The sequence below is a fragment of the Bos taurus genome, chromosome 17 (assembly GCF_002263795.3).
Source record: "Bos taurus isolate L1 Dominette 01449 registration number 42190680 breed Hereford chromosome 17, ARS-UCD2.0, whole genome shotgun sequence".
NCBI lineage: Eukaryota > Metazoa > Chordata > Mammalia > Artiodactyla > Bovidae > Bos > Bos taurus.
Window position 1 is genome coordinate 53,941,601 of NC_037344.1, and position 17,939 is coordinate 53,959,539.

General features: G+C 42.1%; 1 long non-coding RNA gene across 1 annotated transcript; it reads left to right on the forward strand.

The window, feature by feature from the left end:
• Positions 1-65: 65 nt before the first annotated feature.
• Positions 66-12,407, forward strand: LOC132342549 (uncharacterized). Its single transcript, XR_009490958.1, has 2 exons — positions 66-152; positions 1,168-12,407. It is a non-coding gene; the product is annotated as an uncharacterized lncRNA (long non-coding RNA).
• The last annotated feature ends 5,532 nt before the right edge of the window (positions 12,408-17,939 follow it).

A 17,939-nucleotide genomic window follows, 5' to 3' on the forward strand; every position in this document is an offset into this window, starting at 1 on the left:
TCTGCGCTCTAGGCCCGGTTGCCGGCCCCGCCGCCGCGTCCCTGCCCGGGAGCCCCGCCTGGAATCGCCGTTCGCGGTGGGGAGGGCCCGGAAGGAGGCGGCGCTGACCCTGAGGGGACGGGGCCGGGCGGAAGGCGTGACCTGCCCCTCGGGTACGAGTGCTCAGCCGCCTCAGGGGGGCCGGAGGACAAGCCACCTTCTCAGGGGGAATGAGCCCGGGGGCTGAGGTGACCTCCTCCTTGGGAACGAATGATCCCTGAGGAGAGGGGCGAGGGAATAATGGAGCGAGCGACCCCCTTCCAGGGGGATGAACTCTAAGGGGACGAATGACCCCAAGAGGAGGTCCAGGGAGGACCAATGAAGCTCAGGGGAGATAGAGCCCTCAGAGAGTGACCTCCCCCTTGGGAACAAGATACCCTGCCCCCTCACCCCCCACCTTAGACGGGCAATGCGACCCCCGTGGGATGTCTAGAAGTGACTGCAGGCGGAGAGGAGGGAGGCTAAGGATGCGGCAGCTTTGGAGAAAGTGTAGTCCGACTGCAAGTTCAAACTCGTGCAGGCTCCAATGGGGGCGGTGCAGCGGCCGCCTTCTGTATTGCTGGGTGCGGGGCGAGGGGGAGGGGAGTTAGTTGCTCAGTCATGCAGGACTCTATGCGACCCCATGGACGGTAGCCCGCCAGGTTCCTCTGTTTATGGAAATCTGGAGTGGGTAGTCATTCTCTTCTCTATCTCCCCCCGCCCCCGGGAACCCAGAGATCGAACCCCAGTCTTCTGCATTGCAGGTGGACCCTTTACCATCTAAGCCACCAGGGGGAAAAGCCTAAATATTTGGTACCCCAGGAGCTCTTGGCTGGTGGAGAAGGAAATGGCAACCCACTCCAATATTCTTCCCTGGAGAATCCCAGGGAAGGAGGAGCCTGGTGAGCTGCCGTTTATGGGGTCGCACAGAGTCGGACACGACTGAAGCGACTTAGCAGCAGCAGCAGCAGTAGCTCTTGGCTGGAGCCAGAAACGCTGTAAAATACCCCTCCCCAAACTGAAGGCAGGCACATCCCTACTCCAATCCGGATGCTTCCTAGTTGCAGGACAGAGGAGGAAGCAGCCTGAGCCTGGTGAGGGATTTCTGTGACCATCCTTTGAACTGAGAAAGTTTTATCACAACTTTAGGGAGAATTGGAAAATAGAGGGAAAGTGGAAGGAACACCCACAGTTGCACCACTTGAACATAATTTTCCACCTGTGTTCATTCCCTTCAGGTATGTTTTCATAAGTATGTTTTATATTTAGTTTCATTGATTCGTTCAAGTGTTAATAAACACCTTGCATATACCAGGGACTGTCTAGTGAACAGAACAAACCCAAACATCCTACCCTTATGGAGTAAGTTTTCTAGCAGATAGTTGTATATAATTTGTAAGCATAGTGCTTTCCAGTTCCTAATTCACACTTCATTTTCCATGTTACCGCAGACTTGTCATTATAAATCTATGGATTGTTTCCTCAGTTAGGGATAATTTCCCTAACTGCTCTCATCTGATTGCTTCTAGTTTGTGGATCCTGTGCATAATCTTTGACACACCCTTTTAGTTCTTTTCCTTTAAGTGAGATTCCTAAGCCACATCGCCTTGTTTTCCCAAATATAAGAAGGTGAATAATAAAATTTGAGGAAGACAGTACGTGCCTCTGGAGATGGACTTGTCATGTTAGAGGGAGGAATAGAGCTGCCATCTCCCTCAGTCCAAAATGGCCCCAGGAAAAGGTGGTCATAATTTAAATGGGATTTTATTTCATTCTTTGACAGATATTTACTGAGTGCCTATTGTATGTTGGACAGTGTTCTAGGCATAGGAGGGGAACAGACAGATGAAGTCTCTGCTGAAATGGAACTTTGTGCCGTTGGGGTGGAGGTGGGGCTTAAATTTTATGCAGAAAAGGAAAACTGAGCCACTCAGTTCTCATTGGAAAGAGACTTCAAAATACTTTTCCTTAAAAGTCAAACACATTTCCAGCTCTCAATACTTATCTCGTAGTAATGATGGTCCCTGCCTTACAGATCTGAAATTTAAATGTTTGATTGTGTCCTGAAACAATACTCAGTTAAGAGAAATGTAGAAATAAAAAGCTTTTGTGAGTGCCTAGTTGATAGTGTACCCCTAGGGCCAACCAGAGAAGCTGATCCTGAAAAATAATTAGGAAAAGAAAATTATTTCATTTACTTGCCCTTAGTTCATCTCTTTTAAAAACAGCTTTCTTAAGGCATAATTGACATACAATAAACTGCACATATTTAAAGTATACAATTTTATAAGTTTGACATATGTACACACCCATGAAACCATCACCACAATTAAGATAGTGAATATCCAATATGTTAGCCAGAGTAATTTTAGTGTATAAAGTGAAAGTGACTGCAGATGACAGTTGGGACTTTTTGCATATGTCTTAATCACATTGAGTTCCGTATTGTGTGCCTGAGTATAGTCAGTTATTGAGAAAACCTTGGAAATTTTTCTTGAAAAGATTTTAGTAAAGATAACTCAATAAGGAAAGAATAGTCTTTCCAACAAATGGTGCTGGAACAACTGGATATCTAAACACAAATGATGAATTTGTACCCCTACCTCTTACCATCTATGAGAATTAACTCAAAATGGATCAAAGACCTAAATATAAAAGTTAAAACTATGAGTCATATGCAAACATAGGTGTAAATTTTTGTGACCTTGGATTAGACAGTGGCTTTTTAGGACACCTGCAGTATAGCTGACAAAAAGAAAAAAGATAAATTAACTTCATCAAAATTTAAAACTTTTGTGCATCAAAGGACACTACTGAAAAAAGACAACTCGCATAATGGGGAAAACCATATATCTGATAAGGGTCTAGAATCTTAAATAAGAGTTCTCTAACTCATAACTCATCTGTAAAATGACAAAAAATGGGCAAAAGGTTGGAATAGCCATTTCTACAAAGACGATACACAAATGGCAGTAAGGATATGAAAAGATGTTCAGTATCACTGGTCACTAGGGAAGTACAAATTAAAATTACAGTGAGGTGCCACTTCATCCGACTAGCATGGCTGTAATCAAACCAATTGACAGTCAAAAAGATGGGGCTGGAGAAAGTTGGGATATTCACATCCTGCTGGTGGGAAAGTAAAATGGTGCAGCTGCTTTAGAAAAACAGTTTGGCAATTTCTCAATACGTTGAACAATTACCATATGACTTAGCATTTCTACTTCTAGGTATATACCAAGAAAATGAAAAAGATACGTTCATATAAAAACTCATGCATAAATGTTCATAGTAGCATTATTTGTAAGCTCCAAAAAGGGGAATTAACCTAAATGTCCATCAGCTGATGAATGGATAAGTAAATATGGTCCATCTATATAATGAAATCTTCAGCCATGAAAAGAAATGAAACACTCATACATACTACCATGTGCATGAATCTTGAAAACTATGCTAAGTGAAAGAAGCCAAGGACAAAAGGCCACAAATTGTACGGTTCTGTTTTTATGAAATGTCCAGAATAGGCAAATCCATAGAGACAGAAAGTTGATCTGTAGTTGCCTAGAACTAGGGAAACAAAATAATCAGGAGTGACTGCTGCTGAGTTTGAGGTTCCTATTTGGGATCATAAAAATGGTCTGAAAAATAGATAACGGGGATAGTTGCAGAACTCTTGTGAATCTATTAAAAGTCACTGAATTGCACATTTTTAAAAAGGTGGCTTTTATGGTATGTGTGTGTGTGTGCTCATTTCTGTCCAACTCTGCGACCCCACGGACTGTAGCCAGCCAGGCTCCTCTGTCCATGGGAGATGGGCAAGAATATTAAAGTGGGTTGCCATTTCCTACTCCAGGGGATCTCCCAGACCTAGGGATCGAACCTGTGTCTCCTGCATGAGCAGGTGGATTCTTTACTGCTGAGCCACCAGGAAAGCTGTTTATGGTATGTGAAGTATATCAAGTTAAAAACAGAAAGAAAGACACAGGGAGTAGACAGTCAAAGACCTAAAAAAAAAAAGAAGTACCTACCACATAATGGGGCCAAACCTCATGTTCTTTCCTAATAGGGGAGCACCTCAGGCCCTCATATGGAGTTAATTCTTATTTTAGAATCTTAAGCTCCAGCAGTCTGGATTATCCGATTCCTTTGTTGCACATTAAGCCAGTTTATCACAACATTTGTCCTCTTAAAAACTGCCCTTCCTCACCAAGGTGGCCCCAGCAGCCATTTTTATACTACACGGTCTTATCAACTGGACCATAGGGGAACTTAACTCAAAAGGGCCTTCTTCTCCTCTAGATTGGTTTCTCTCCTCTAGATTGGCACTGGGAGAGAGGTAGCTCTTGGTTCTCTGCAAGTGAGTTGATGTAACTTCAGGGTTTGTAGAGTTGGAAGCCGAAAAAGGGAGTTTACAGAATCAAAAGAAAGAAATGGGCAGGCAAAGGGAGCAGAGGTGAGGATACTAAGAAAATGGCCTTTTTGGTTTCTGCTGAGTTTCCACTTCCTGGTTCTGACTCCTTGGGTCACTTTTGCCCTCAAGGTACCCCCATAAGCTTGTAAGAACTTCGTTTTTTTCTTAAGCCAGTAAACTTTTAAAAGTTGTGGTTGGAAAGGCTTTGGCTATGGCACTAGGTTCCAAGAGATGAAAAATGTACTGTCACTGGTAATGTGGGTGTTAAATGTTTGTACGAATGCAGCATCTTAGAGGTAGGAGGCACTGCTTGAGGCTACCAGTGCTAAAAGCAGCAATAAATTAATTAATAGCCCATAAAAAGAAGTTCCTATAAAAAGCAGAGCCAGGAACTCCAAAAGCCTCATCTGTCTGGGATCATTTAGTCGAGAGGCCAGCAGTAGCTGACCCTGTCTCATGTTAGGGCGTTTAATTGCATGTCGTTACAGTGGCCTTGAGCTGCAAACGGTCAGCCAGATGAAGCTGTATCTTTTGTTCAGGAGTATCTTCAATGAAAAAAAAAAAAAGTTTAAATTACCGTTCAGGCATTTATAGATGCAAGATTCACTTATCTGGCACTGTAGACATTGTAAAATATGTCATTGTATAACATAATGACAGATGCATGAGCTCCACGTGTATAATTATATATCTCCAGAAACAGCACATTCCCTAAATAAAGAACAAGTTGGTAGCAAAAGTGAGGAATAAGTTACTTTTAATTTTACTGTTGCTTTTCCCATGGAGTCCTTAAGGCTGAAGCCTTTGTGGAACACAGCAGAGGAAAAAACCCTGACTCTTATCTAACAGGCCATGTGTTGATCATATCTGCTAGATCACTGGATCGCAACCCTGTCAGACTCAACATTCCTTTAAGAAGAAATATTTTCTAATACCCCATTAGGAGACTTGAAAGAAATTAATATGAAATATGATTGGCCTACACTCATATATATATGTGAATGTGCATTGTGCGTGTATATACATAAACATTTAGTTTACGTTTTCATAATGATTAATGTTGAGCTTTTCATGTACTTATTGGCCATTTGTACATCTTTGGAGAAATGTCCGTTGAGATCCTTTGCCCATTTTGTATTTGGGTTATGTGTCTATTTTAAGTTGTAAGTGTTCTTTATATATTGTAGTTTCAGTTCCTTATCAGGTGTATGATCAGCGGTGGGGAGGAGTTATAGCTTATCGAAATGGAAAAAGTGGAAAGTATATTCTTGCAGACGAGCTGGACCTGTTTTTGAAACTGTGTCTTGAAATCTCAGTACATTTGGTTTCTTGGAAGCGAAATGATATCAGAGACCACATCCTTTGAGTAGAGGACGGATAGGGGAAAAAGCTGTGAATGCTCGAGGTGATGAAACAATTGTGAAGTCAGCCTGTAGGGAATTGTATCTGACGTTGCTGAAAACAAAGGTATTCAGGAGTGGATACAATGTGTGCCAGGCACTGGGATATGTATAAGATTATTTACTAGTTATGCATCCTTTAGAAGAGCTGTTTATATTGGGGGAGTTGGTTTCTTTATATGTAAAATGGGGGTCGAGGTTACTGTGTCAAGTATATCGCTTTTATGACAGTGATAACCACAGCTAACATGCTGCTAAAAAGTTTATAGGTTTCCTTTCATTCAGTCTCACATGAACTGTGAGGTAGACACTGAGAAATAAAACCGGGACTTGATCTTGCAAGGGATTGAGTCAGGATTTGAGTCCCTGTCTGTTTTAGTTCAAGATTTTTGCTCTGAAAGATTTCGTTATGTAGTTTTAAAATGCTGTGAAATTTTGTCCGTTCTAAATAATTGTGTAATATTACATGGGACTCTTTTTGTGGTTCCATTGCTTGGTATGTAATGTTAGTTTAAGCAATAATGAGGATTAGGGGGGTCACCTTGAAATGGGAGAAGTTGTGCTTGTGGAGGTGATCATTATTGGAACCCCCATACATTTCATCCTGTTCCCTGACGTTAGCCTGTAATGTAATATCTTTTCAGATTTACTTAGAAACTATTAGATACCTAAATGTTTGGAAGGATTACCTAACAGATTTAAGATAATAGGACTTCAAGAAAATAGGACCTCAAGATACAATCCTATTAACGTCAAATCTGATAACTTTCCAAGATGGTGTCTTAATTACTGTGGGAGGCAGAACAGTGACCGCCTTGAGATATCCAGGTTCTCCTCCTCACGACCTGTGAATATGTTACCTCATATGGCATAAGGGACTTTGCTAATGTAATTAAGTTAAAGATTTTGAGAGACTGTCTTGAATTATCCAGTTGATTTTAATCACAAGGGTTCTTTAAAAAATGGAAGAGAGGAACTGAAGAATCAGAGTCAGAAAAGGCCAGTGACAACAGAAGCACAGGTGAGCGTGATGAGACTGCTAATTGGAGGCCGTGAACCAAGCAATGAATCTTTTTTCAAAAAGGTGAGAAGTGTATTTCCCCCAGTGCCTCCCTGAAGGAACACAGCCCTGCCAACACCTTGGTTTTTGCCCATTAGACCCATTTTGGATTTCTGATCCCCAGAACTGTAAAATAACATCTGCATTTTCTTAAGCCACTGTAGTTTGTTACAGCATCAGTAGGAAGTTAATACAGTTACTAACTCTATAGAAACACTATAAGCACAAGATTCTTAATTCAGATTAAGCCACAGAGAATTTAATTTACTATCTTTTAGTCTTTAATCTTGGGACAGCTTGATTTATTGTCTTTGGGGAGGATTTTGGTGTTGTTTTTCTATATATACTCGAATACATGGCAAGGGACGGGAGCTTGACAGATGTACAAAGCTAACTCAACTAGGTAAATCATTATTCCTCCAGGTAAATCATTATTTCTCCCCACAACATATTTTTTATAAACACAGAAAATAAATCAGCCAAACAGGTTTGAAGTTTTAAAAAAAATTCAAGACTATTTGCATGAATTTAGATTTTTTTTCTTTAAAAAAAAGGTGGAAAATAAAGATCTTTAACTGAGTAAAAATGTTGCACCATTTAGTGTTCTTTATGACTTTTTTGTGGTAACTAGACGGGCCTCCTATTCAGTGGTAGAAAGAGGCTGATGATGAGATTGGTGACGCACAGAAACAAAGGCTGCAAAATACAGAGATTTAACTTGAAACATTTGTAGTACTTTGAATCCTGCTTTCGGTGTCTTGTTTAAACAAGGTATGGCTTCTGCAAGGGAGGTAAATCTTCAGATGATTGATAAACATCCTGGTTTGCCTGGGACTAAGAAGTTTCCTGGGATGTGCTTACGTGCATGCTAAGTAGCTTCAGTCATGTCCGACTCTTTGTGACCCTATGGACTGTAACCAGCCAGGCTCCTAGGCAAGAATACTGGTATGGGTGGCCGTGCCCTCCTCCAGGGGATCTTCCCAACCCAGGGATCAAACCCACTTCTCATATGTCTCCTGCATTGGCAGGCAGGTTCTTTACCACTAGTGCCACCCAGGAAGCCCAGAGATGTAGGACTTTGCTAAAACTGGGAAAGTCCATGGCAAGCAGGATGAGTTGGCGAACGCCAGAATGACTAAGTCAGCTAGCTTCGGGAAGGCTCATGATAGTGTGGATTCTGACCCAGGGCCCCACAGGCTGTTGACGCCACCCACCCCACTCCACTCATCCACGTCAAGCTTCATTCTCTGGGGACTGGTACGGGTTAAACTGGAACTGCTGCTGCTGCTAAGTCACTTCAGTCGTGCCCGACCCCATAGACAGCAGCCCCCAGGCTCCCCCATCCCTGGGATTCTCCAGGCAAAAACACTGGAGTGGGTTGCCATTTCCTTCTCCAATGCAGGAAAGTGAAAAGTGAAAGTGAAGTCGCTCAGTTGTGTCCGACCCTCAGCGACCCCATGGACTACATACAGCCCATCAGGCTCCTCGGTCCATGGGATTTTCCAGGCAAGAGTACTGGAGTGGGGTGCCATTGCCTTCTCCGAAACTGGAACTAGATCTGTTTAAAAAAATAAAAAGACTTTTGCAAGAAGCAGGGAGCCTTTGTAAGAAATGTAGCCTCTAACTCATACTTCTCCTGATCTTGTATCAGATAACCTTATGCTTTCTTGGAAGCCTGAGTGAAAATGAAACACAACAACAAAAACCATCAAAGGTGTACCTTTTATATGATTTGTCGCAAATGAAAACCCATCAGCTTTCTTCTCTGGTAAAGACAAAAGAGTTTTCTGGAACATATAGACTGTCTCTCCCCATCCTCCATCCCTGCCCCACCCCTGCAATTTTTGGATTATTAGCCAAATAAACAGCCTGTAGCAAATCTAAATCCAGCATAGTGGGAATTCAGGTTTCTTTGGCCCTTCACAGCAGTTTCTATTTTGCAAACCACTTTCAAGTGAGTAATACTCAGAATCCCTTTTTACAGTTGAGTGAAAGCTCAGCCTCATGGTGTGTGTGTGTGCGCGTTCAGTCTTTGCGACCCTATGGATTTTAGCCCACCAGGCTCCTCTGTCCTTGGGATTTCCCAGGCAGGAATACTGGGATGGGTTGCTATTTTCTTCTCCAGGGGATCTTCCCGACCCAGGGATTGAACCCACATCTCCTGCGTTGCAGATAAATTCTTTACCTCTGAGCCACCGAAGAAGCCCAAACCTCATAAATGTTTTATAAGACATCCTGGAGTTTCTTGCTTTTTCTAGTTATTAGGCCTCTGTCAGTAAGAGATTTCTCTTCCTAATTGGTGGCTGGGAGAGGATAAAAGCACAGAGGAAAGCAAGGATTCATTAGACTCTAAAACCATCCACCTGATAATAATGACTGAATTTCTGTTGTCTGGATGTAGACAAGAATAACCTCTAAGTTCACATAAGCAAATAACAAAGATCCTCTTGGGATTTTCTCAATTCTTTTCTAACCTTAAGTGTAGGCCCTGAAAACTTAGTGAACACTGTGCACCTGAGTAGTTTTAGAACTCTCAGTGTTAGGTGTGTGTGACGAGAGCTGTGCTGTAGGGTGTGCTGACGTGAGCTGTATAAGTTTTAGCACAAACAACAGGAAGTGTTTGTGGAGGGTAGCATCCTATCTCTTTGGTTGCTTCCCTTTTTCTGTTTCCTTGTCAGTAGGAAATTCCATGGAAAATGGGGTGACAAACTGCAGTCACTTTCTTTGGGTCAGTGAGGGCAAAAAATGCCTCTTTTTTACCCTGAGAATTATCCAGCTTGCTCAGCTCCTCTGGCTCCCTGGTCTCGCCTCTTTACTAGGGGTGAAACACCATCAGCCTCAGCCTTCTGTTTTGCCCAAATCTGTCATTTGGCTTGGGTTTTAGTCTCAGCCTTTGGAAGGCCAGGTGGTCAAATGACTACTTCAGCACTGTGTGTGGCCTCTCTGAACTTGCACGTGAATGTGGGGTCCCATGCTGTGTGTGCTGTGCTGTGCTTAGCCGCTCAGTTGTGTTTTGACTCTTTGTGACCCCATGGACTATAGCCCGCCAGCCTCCTCTGTCCATGGGGATTCTTCAGGCAAGAATACTGGAGTGGATTGCCATGCCCCCCTCCAGGGCATCTTCCCAACCTCTTCCCAACCCAGGGATGAATCCAGGTCTCCCACATTGCAGGTGGATTCTTTACCAGCTGAGCCACCAAGGAAGCCCTTGAGTAACCATCATCTCTAATCAGAGCATCAAAATGTGATATGAATGAGGCCTGGGATATGTTGTTAATATGTGAACATTTAGTTTCAAATGTAGATGAGCATTCTAGTTATAAGTGAAGTGGAATATCTCCTTACATGTTGAAGTTCTATCTATAGTTTATACGTTTAATAGAATAAATTGATGGATAGACTATTAGGAGTTTTGTTGGCTAGATAATAATTTGGATAATAATAAAGGCCTCAAGATGTTAGGAATTTAAAATGTGAGTGAAGGAATAATCTTTCACTTGCTCTGGAAAATATTCAGAAAGTATCTTCAAACAGTGCACAAAGCTTCATTTGTGGGATTGCTCCAACATCCACCCGATTTTCAAGTTATGGAAGTTGAAGAGGACATATTTATCATGGTCATGTGCTGGCAACATGACAGGCTCTGTCCTGTTCTGACAGAACAGCCAAAAATATCTTACTTAGCTCCACCCGCCAACTGTCGTAAGCAAATATCTAAGCAATATCCAGGTGTTCAGTGGAGCAATCATAGGAGCAATCTTGAGGAATGAATGCTTGTATAGTATTGAAACCAAACTGTAAAACTTGATTAGCAAGGTATAAGAATAAAATGGAAATAGTAAATAAACATCAGGACAATTTTCAGATTTATTTTTGTCTCATGGACAGAGGAGCTGTCCATGGAGTCACAAAAAAGTCAGACACAACTGAGCAATTAAACAACAACAGTAACAGTAACAGTATTCTCTTCTATGGATACATCACATTTTGTGGGTGGATTCCCTGGTGGCTCAGATGGTAGAGTGCCTGCAATTGCGGGAGACCTGGGTTCGATCACTGGGTTGGGAAGATCTGCTGGAGAAAGAAATGGCAACCCACTCCAGTATTCTTGCCTGGGAAATTCCATGGACAGAGGAACCTGTCCTCTGTAGACTGGCAGGCTACAGTCCGTGGGGTCACAAAGAGTTGGACATGACTGAGCAACTTCACTTTCATATCCACATTTGGGTTGCTTCCACCTTTTGGCTGTCATGAATAGTGCTGCTGTGAGCATTCGTCTATTAGTGTTGCTCTGAATTGGGTTTTCAGTTCTTTGGGCTATATACCTAAGAGTGGAGTTGCTGAGTCATACGGTAAATCTATGTTTGGCTTTTTGAGGGACCACCAAACTGTTTTACTTCTTTGGTCTTCATATTCAGGATTGCTGCACACTTGTGGCCTGCTGAGGCAGAAATTCGTAGTTCCTCTGAGTTGCTCTTGAAATTACTAAGGTACAGAACAGTGTGCCAGTGGTGTGATCGGATCCCAGACACCTTTAGCGGGATTCCTTCTCAGTTGTCTTTGTTCTGGGCAAATCTGCGGAAGACCAAAATATCTGTGTTGAGAACTTATCTGACCTCATTGTGCTGGCTTATTGGGGACATTCATCTGTGCGTTCATCAAATAGTTGCTGGTTATCTGTGAACCAAAGAGACAAAAATCTCTGCCTCAAGGAGCTTACATTTCAATTCCAGGGGACAGATAATAGACGATAACAATACTAAGTAGGAGCAGTCAGGGAAAGCCACGTGGCTTTATTACCCCATGATCGTTTATAACTCTTTTAATATTTTTTTTAAATCCGTTGTGACTGTGGTTATATACTACTTTTTATTCTATAATGTGTTTGCTTCCCCCCTCCCTTTTCTTAGACACACCTCCAATAAGACTTCTATCTTATTAATCTTTTCATGGAAGCATTTAGTTTTCGTAGCGTCTCAGCTGTTCTGTATTTTGTTGATTTCTGCTCTCCTAGTTATTTTCTTTTTGTTTCTTTCCGTTGGTTCTGCTGCTGCTTTCCCCGTATTTGAGTTGAATGCTTAGCTCATGTCTTTTTCAACCTTTCTGGTTTTCTGATAAGCGTATGTGAAGCTATAAATTTGCCTTTAATGTAGTACTTTCACTGTCTGTGCCCCACCAATGTTGACATGTGGTGTTTTCACTATCATCCAATTTAAAATATTTCCAAGAGTCATTGAGCCATATTTTATTTGGTTTCCAAATATTCTAAGCAATTATCTTTCAAAAATTAATTTCAAATTTCACTGAAATGCCATTGGAGAACCTGATCTATATCATATTTTTCATTGGGAATATGTTGAAGGAGATACATACATGTTTATTTTTGTAACTGTTCCATGTGTACCCTAAAAGAATTTGGATTCTTGGTGGGTGTTGAATTCTCTATCTATTAGCTTCAGGGAGACCCTCTGTAAAGAAGTACTTTTGAACTGAGATCTGAATGTCCGGAAAGAGTCAACTTGCTGGAAATCAGTGGGGAAAGGATCTCAGGCCAAGGGGACAGCAAATGCAAAGGCCCTGAGGTAGGAATGAGCTTGATGTGTTCCAGGAATGTAAAGAAGGCCTGGAGCAAAGTGGGCAAGGAGGAGAGTGAGGTGAGGTCAGACCCTGAGATGTAGTCAGGGGCCTGATCAAGCAGGGCCTCAGAGGCCATGGTATGGATGTTTGATTTTAAGTAACAGAGTAAATTCATTGACCACACTTACCATATGATGTGCTATGTACTTTTTGTAAGCCTGATGTCAAGTACAAGTTCAGTTCAGTTCAATTGTTCAGTCTTGTCCGACTCTTTGCGACCCCATGAACCGCAGCATGCCAGGCTTCCCTGTCCATCACCATCTCCCAGAGTTTACCCAAACTCATGTCTATTGAGTCAGTGATGCATCCAGCCATCTCATCCTCTGTCGTCCCCTTCTCCTCATGCCTTCAATCTTTCCCAACATCAGGGTCTTTTCAAATGAGTTAGCTCTTCGCATCAGCTGACCAAAATACTGGAGTTTCAGTTTCAACATCAGTCCTTCCAATGAACACCCAGGACTGATCTCCTTTAGGATGGACTGGTTGGATCTCCTTGCAGTCCAAGGGACTCTCAAGAGTCTTCTCCAACACCACAGTTCAAAAGCATCAATTCTTCAGTGCTCAGCTTTCTTTATAGTCCAAATCTCACATCCATATATGACCACTGGAAAAACCAGACCTTTGTTGACAAAGTAATATCTCTGCTTTTTAATATGCTGTCTAGGTTGGTCATAACTTTCCTTCCACGGAGTAAACATCTTTTAATTTCATGGCTGCAATCACCATCTGCAGTGATTTGAGAGCCCCAAAAAATAAAGTCAGCCACTGTTTCCCCATCTATTTGCCAGGAAGTGACCGGACTGGATGCCATGATCTTAGTTTTCTGAATGTTGAGCTTTAAGCCAACTTTTCCACTCTCCTCTTTCATTTTCATCAAGAGGCTCTTTAGTTCTTCTTCACTTTCTGCCATGAGGGTGTTGTCATCTACATATCTGAGGTTATTGATATTTCTCCCTGCAATCTTGATTCCAGCTTGTGCTTCTTCCAGCCCAGCGTTTCTCATGATGTACTCTGCATAGAAGTTAAATAAGCAGGGTGACAATATACAGCCTTGACATACTCCTTTTCCTATTTGGAACCAGTCTGTTGTTCCATGTCCAGTTCTAACTGTTGCTTCCTGACCTGCATACAAGTTTCTCAAGAGGCAATTCAGGTGGTCTGGTATTCCCATCTCTTTCAGGATTTTCCAGTTTATTGTGATCCACACAGTCAATAAAGGCTTTGGCATAGTCAATAAAGCAGAAATAGATGTTTTTTCTGGAACTCTCTTGCTTTTTCCATGATCCAGCGGATGTTGGCAATTTGATCTCTGGTTCCTCTGCCTTTTCTAAAACCAGCTTGAACATCTGGAAGTTCACGGTTCACATATTGCTGAAGCCTGGCTTAGAGAATTTTGAGCATTACTTTACTAGCATGTGAGATGAGTGTAATTGTGCAGTAGTTTGAGCATCCTTTGGCATTGCCATTCTTTGGGATTGGAATGAAAACTGACCTTTTCCAGTCCTTTGGCCTTGGCCATGGCATTTTCCAAATTTGCTGACATATTGAGTGCAGCACTTTCACAGCATCATCTTTTAGGATTTGAAATAGCTCAACAGGAATTCCATCACTTCCACTAGCTTTGTTCGTAGTGATGCTTTCTAAGGCCCACTTGACTTCACATTCCAGGATGTCTGGCTCTAAGTTAGTGATCACATCATCGTGATTATCTGGGTCGTGAAGATCTTTTTTGGATGGTTCTTCTGTGTATTCTTGCCACCTCTTCTTAATATCTTCTGCTTCTGTTAGGTCCCTACCATTTCTGTCCTTAATATTGAGTCCATCTTTGTATGAAATGTTCCCTTGGTATCTCTAATTTTCATGAAGAGATCTCTAGTCTTTCCTATTCTATTGTTTTCCTCTATTTCTGTGCATTGACTCCTGAGGAAGGTTTTCTTATCTCTCCTTGCTATTATTTGGGACTCTGCATTCAAATGGGTATATCTTTCTTTTTCTCCTTTGCTTTTCACTTCTCTTCTTTTCACAGCCATTTGTAAGGCTTCCTCAGACAGCCATTTTGCTTTTTTGCATTTCTTTTCCATGGGGATGGTCTTGATCCCTGTCTCTTGTACAGTGTCACGAACCTCTGTCCTAAATTCATCAGGCACTCTGTCTATCAGATCTAGTCCCTTAAATCTATTGCTCACTTCCACTGTATAATCATAAGGGATTTGATTTAGGTTATACCTGAATGGTCTAGTGGTTTTCCCCTCTTTCTTCAATTTAAGTCTGAATTTGGCAATGAGGAGTTCATGATCTAAGCCACAGTCAGCTCCCGGTCTTGTTTTTGCTGACTGTATAGAGCTTCTCCATCTTTGGCTGCAAAGAATATAATCAGTCTGATTTCGGTGTTGACCATCTGGTGATGTCCATGTGTAGAGTCTTCTCTTGTGTTATTGGAAGAGGGTGTTTGCTATGACCAGTGCGTTCTCTTGTCGAAGCTCTATTAGCCTTTGCCCTGCTTCATTCTGTACTCCAAGGCCAAATTTGCCTGTTACTCCAGGTATTTCTTGACTTCCTACTTTTGCCTTCCAGTCCCCTATAAGGAAAAGGACATCTTTTTTGGGTGTTAGTTCTAAAAGGTCTTGTAGAGTACAAGTACAAACGGATTTTATGCACTGGAGGAAGCACTATGAGATTAAAGGTAGCTTAGAGATCATACTTAGCCCAATCCTTTTGCAAATATGAAAACTAAGTTGAGGTTTAGAGGGGTTTCACAGCTAGCCAATTGAAGTTCAGGCTTTGGACATCTCCTGTTACTCTGATAGATAAAATCCTTAAAGAGAGGACTCCACGTTTATATAATTTCATTCAAACGTTATTGAAAGGAATCTTACCTTGTTATAAGCAAAAGTCATGCTTATCCATCCTATTTACTTATTTTGTAAATCTAGACTTTTATAGATGAGGTTTATTCAAATCCAGTTATTTTATAAACTGAGTTTCCTAGGACTTCCCTGGGGGTCACGAGTTAAGAATCCACCTTCCAGTGCAGGTAACATGGGTTTGAGCTCTGGTCAGGGAACTAAGATCCCACATGCCAGGGGGTAGCTAACCCCACGTGCTGCTGCAACTCCCGAATCCATGAATGCCTCAACTAGAGAGAAATCCATGTGCCGTAACTAAGACCTGATGCAACCAAGTAAGTAAATAAGTACTTTTTTTTTTTAATCAGCTCTCCATAAGAAAAAAAAAATCCAAAAAACAACATGAGTTTCCCACAGAGATTCCTTCCTCTGCTCAAATGTTCTGCTCACTCTGATTATACCCCTCTCTGCTTCACTTCAATATTTGGATCTGTTTCTTTGAGGCAGCAGCTTCAACCCACCTTATACTCTCCAGGCCGCTGCTGTCCCTTTCCAGGACAACCTACCCCAGCACGTTTTTTTTTTTTGATGATGCCTTTGTGGCAAATTCTGAAACCTCCGCATCGCAAAGACACTCAAAGTAATTACCCACCAGCGCTGCCTGGCTGCATGTGGGTTTTCTCACCTTACCCACCTTGGAGGCCGAGCCACTCTGCTCTCCCAGCAGCACAGGAGCTAATGTGCATGCACCCTGAGCAAGCAAAGCTGATTCAGGTGCCTCTCTAGGCAGTTCTCAGACTGTGAATGGGCATGGTATGCATGTGCCCATGGTATGCATGGATGCCTACCTACCTATGAGCCTGAATCCTCACAGGCAGCAGCAAGTGCCTGTGGGAACCAAGTCCTTTGGTGCTTTATCCGAAGCTGAAGGCAGATTTATTCCCAGAAGAGCGAAAATGTCTTTCCTGATAGTGGATGGCAAAGTCAGTGCCTCAGGCAAGGCCAGTGCCTCAAATTCCACACTAAGAAAGCCCAAGGTAAGATATATATCCACCAACCACTGGCTTATCCCTTATACCTTGCGTGTCCTGAACAAATATTGTTCTCCTGGCTTGCTGACCAGGCTGGGGATCTCCGTTGGAATGTTTTCTGACAGGATACATTTATATGTGTTTGGAGGGAACAAAATGTACGAACAACAAGCTGAGCCAAGCCTCCAACTGAAACTCAGACTAAAACAATGTATTATTGCTGTTGTTCAATTGCTAAGTCGTGTTGGACTCTTTGCAACCCCACAGACTGCAGCACACCGGGGCTCCTGTATCCTCCACTATCTCCCAGAGTTTGCTCACATTCATGTCCTTTGAGTCGGTGATGCTACCTAACCATTTCATCCTCTGTTGTCACAAAGATTCTAGATGCTGCAAAAAAAAAAAAGTTTATGCTTTTAATGATATACGGAAATTTCCATGAAATGTAAAAATCCTACAGTTGCCTAAGCATTGGTTTCTGCTTTTGTAGATGTAAAAAATTGTGGTAAATATACATAACATAAATTTAACTACTTTTCAGTGTATAATTTAGTGGAGTTAAACACATTCAGTGTTGTATAACTGTGGTCATTATCCAGTTCTAGAATTTTTTCATCATCAGGAGCTTTGTTCCCATTAAACACGAACTCCTCATTTTCTTCTCCCACCAGCAGCCCCTGGTAATCTTTATTCTACTTTCTGTCTGTATGAATTTGTCTTTTCTGGATATTTCATATCAATGGAGTCATACAACATGTGGCCTTTGTGTCTCGCTTACTTCAATTACTATAATGTTTTCAAGGTTCATCCATGCTATAGCATAATGTCAATACTCCATTCCTTTTTATGGCCAAATAATATTCCACTGTATGTGTATAACCCATTTTGTTCATCCATTCATCTCTCCATGGACACTTGGGTTGTTTCCATCTTTTGGCTATTGTCAATAGTACTGCTATGGTCATTTGTGTACAAGCCCTTGCCTTCAGTTCTTTTGGGTATATACCTAGGAGCAAAATAGCTGGATCGTAAGGTAATTCTGTATATAAATATTTGAGTAACAAATACTTGACGAACTCAAGCATTAGATTTTGTACTTAAAATATATTCATCGCAGTTAAAAGGAAGAGAGTTATTTGGTAGGACTACCATAATAAAGCACCACAGACTTGGGGCATGTGTGGGGGCTCAGTTGATTCAGTCATGTCCTACTCTTTGTGACCCCATGGACTGTAGCCCACCAGGCTCCTCTGTCCATGGGATTCTCCAGGCGAGAATACTGGAGCAGGTTGCCATTTCCTTCTCCAGGGGATCTTCCCGATCCAGGATAGGCTGTGGCGGGGGGTGGGGGTGGGGCTTAAATAGCAGAAATTTGATATATGAGATCAAGGTGTGAGCAGAGTTGATTTTTCCTGGGGCTCCTCTCCTTGTTTCTTAGATAGCCATCTTCTCCCTGTATCTTCATCTGATCTTCCCTCTTTGCCTGTGTCCTAATCACCTCTTCTTATAAGGACACCAGTCAGATTGGATTAGGAG